The sequence below is a fragment of the Lolium perenne genome, chromosome 2 (genome assembly GCF_019359855.2).
Source record: "Lolium perenne isolate Kyuss_39 chromosome 2, Kyuss_2.0, whole genome shotgun sequence".
In the NCBI taxonomy this organism is placed as follows: Eukaryota; Viridiplantae; Streptophyta; class Magnoliopsida; order Poales; family Poaceae; genus Lolium; species Lolium perenne.
In genome coordinates, this window is record NC_067245.2 from 131,838,656 (window position 1) to 131,842,012 (window position 3,357).

The following is a 3,357-nucleotide window of genomic DNA, read 5'->3' on the forward strand; positions in this document are numbered from 1 at the left end:
AATGCTTACTATATGACATACGAAGACTATGTGCTTTGGTTTTTATTTTTTTGATTTTTTTTTGAATTTTTTTGCCCATTTGAATCTTGGTCGAATCCTAGGTTTGACCAATATTTAAATAAGTTTAAAACATGAATATGAAAAATTAAGCTTGTATCCTTCTGAGTCACTCCAAAATGAAGCTCTTGGGAGGTTTTTTGAAATTACCATGTTTGAAAGCAAAAACCACTTCTCTTCATGCTTGACTTCATAAGATAGAGTTTAGGGTTTGTAGCGACCCGAACCTGGTAGGGTTCGAATCTCTGTGCTTACAGTGCTATCCCTGGATCATAGCTAGCACGCACAGTAACAAATGAATATCAAGATATAACATACGTCATTTTATTAGTCAAACGTTGAATCCAGAGTTTATTACAATCTTGCACAGCATAGTGGCTGGCTCACATTACAGCGGAAACATAAAGGTACGTCTTGGGCTTCATCAACGCCACACGGCTTGTTGAGTATAGGCCCGTGATCCTATCGTCCTTACTCGTCATCTGCAACAGGTAAAGTTACAGCCAAAAATATTTGGTCAATACTTTGAATGTATTGGCAAGTTACACAAGTTGCAAAGTGGTTTATATTTTTATACATGCAAAGGTATGTCAAAGGAAGGCTCATGGTTTATTTTGCGTAAAGCCAATTTTGTTTTGTGAAAATCTTTTTAGAAACTTTCTTTGTCTTTATATATTTTTTTAAAATAAAATAATATAGGGATGGACAAACACAAGGAATCCACCAAGGTTGACCATCCTACATCCCATCCCCAAAACAAGCTAAACTAACTCCAGAGCCACTCACTGGATGAAAGTAGTAATTGCAAAACAGTTCGGACAATCCTAAGTTCAGAGCCACTCACTGGATAAACTTAGCATGCCAAAACAATTTTTGAAAAGGTTTTGAAAACATAGGAGATCCTTCATCCGCTTCAATCTTCAGTTGCTCAAATTGCTCATATCCGGGAGCACGGCTAATCGATTAGATCATACACTCTGCAGAGGTTGTACACTTTCCCCACATGTCACAATCCATCCTTTTTGTTGTATCCTTCATTTGGCTTAACCGGGCATGGATCATGACGAAGTTTTCCATAGAAGCCCCCTATACATAATCCCAGTCCGCCCGCAACTATGATCCGAAGACCCCTCTCCAATGGCGGTACCGATGCAAGGGTTTCCCTCTATGTACGACTAAGCCAGAGCCCATATAGCATGTGGTTGTACTGGAAGCTTCTTCAACTGAAACTTTGAAGATCTCTTTGACCCTGGGCGGCGGTCCCCACCAAAACCTGAGTCTGCAGAGCCACTCACTGGATGCAGCTCTTGTAGACGCTCCCAACATACCACTCCGCCCAGAGGAAAACATTTTGATAAGTTTTTATTTCAAAAATATTTTCACCATATCACCCCAGAATGGGCGCATGTCAATTTTCATAAATGATTTTGTTCTTTGAAAACCCATGTCCCACGTCTACCAAGCAATTGGCTAAGCACTCATACAATATACGCATTTTAATAAAAAGGGCTACAAGGAACATGGTAAGAAATCCTATGGCTCTCTACTAGGATAGCAAAGCATAATTTTCCTACACATGCGTTTCTACAAAAATACTTGTAAAACATGCATATTCAAAAATAGTAGGACAAAAGGTCATGTGTAACTTGCCTTTCATTGATGAAGAATAATTATCTTGTCAACATAATTATCAATATTACTTCCTTGATAAAAATTATCCCGTCACTCTTCGTGAAATCTATCGTAACGAAAAGAAAAACAATACCATACATAAACATACACACATTTCAACAAGGAAATATCAAACAAAACCAAGTATTGAAATATAAATAAACTCCAGATAAAACATCGAGTCATTCCAACAACCAAAATGAAATAAGAACTAGATTATGAAATCCATAAAACATACGCATACATAAGCTATTTCTCAATTGGTTATTTCCAAATTTTAACCATAAGAAACTAGGGTGATTACAAGTTAAACAAATTAAATTATTAATATTAGCAAAAACAATTTTAGATAACACTACTAAATGGTCATAATCTTTCCATACGTTTTATGGAAAGAACAACATTAAAATTGTTTATAGAATTTAAACTATGATCAAACTAATTCGAAATTTACCTCAAAAATTACCGAACGAAAATCTGTCAAAAATGAAATCTAAGGGTTCCATAATATTCTACTCTTTCCAAGGTTTCCAAAATGATTTTATTTACGGATTTTGGCCAAGTGGAACTAAAGTTATGAACTACTGAAGTTACACGTACACGCAGTCTAAAAACGAATTTACTGAAACTAGCTATACACGCTATACACGCTATAGGTTCAGAACTGTCCTAAACTGAAAGCTACGAACGTGAAAACGAGTATTGCTGAAACCAAATCGCAGCTCACCAACGAGACTTCGCCAGTCGTAGAGGTTGTGCGTGGCTGCGGAGAATAGCTTCGTCTGCGTGTGCGTCTCCGAAGAATAAAAACGCTTCAGATGATAACGTACTCGGACTCCTCTGTCGAAACTCCTGGAGATGGTGGCGGACACCTACAGCGACACTGGTGTCACGTGCACGGACCTCCGGCTACGAATTGGATCAAACGTAGGCATCAGTAAGATGCGCAAGAGCTAGAGAGAAGGGAAGGGAGAAGAATCTGGGCCTGAATCCCTCTATACCCAGAGAATTCGACGAGACGTCGCGGCGGCCGTCGGAACTTCGGCGAAGAAATCCGCCCTCCACAGGGGCAGCCTGGGGGCGTGGATCGGTGGAGGGGTGTGATATGCGATGGGAAGGTCGGGGTAGCTTTATACACAGCGAGAGGGAGTAGAGCGACGGGAGACGAACGGAATCAGCCAAAACGGTAATGGTCTTGATGGCCAAAATTGGCGATTTTACTGTGCACTAAAACAGATTTTAATCCCCTGAATTGAACCGTTGTTGAGTGGGGAATAACTTTCGTGTTTACTTTTAGGCGTTTCGGTGTCTAGAATGTCCTAGTGGAGAAGATGAAAGGTGCAGCCATGGCTTCCAGTATGTATGTTAAGGAGGTTGAAGACGATCCGGTGGTGGCTGTGTCGATCGGCCTACATGGGCCAGGAATGAATGCAGCCCAAGAAGGAAGTAAATGAATGAAAGAAAAGAAATAGGGGAAGGGAGGGCACGGTGGTGGGCTCCTAGTTTATTTGGTAAGATACGTGTTCTTATCTTCTTTGTTTTCTTGTTTTATTTTCTATTTAAGATTTGATTTTGTATAAGCTCAAACAAAAATTCCAGAAAATTCCAATAAAATAAAATAATTATATT

At 39.4% G+C, this 3,357-nt stretch overlaps 1 long non-coding RNA gene across 1 annotated transcript; it reads right to left on the minus strand.

Annotated features, from left to right (window-relative positions):
• Positions 1-359: 359 nt before the first annotated feature.
• On the minus strand, positions 360-3,047 carry LOC127330163 (uncharacterized). The gene is made up of 3 exons (XR_007869150.2): positions 2,730-3,047; positions 2,456-2,637; positions 360-1,795 (listed from the first exon to the last, which is right to left on the minus strand). It is a non-coding gene; the product is annotated as an uncharacterized lncRNA (long non-coding RNA).
• Positions 3,048-3,357: the final 310 nt, after the last annotated feature.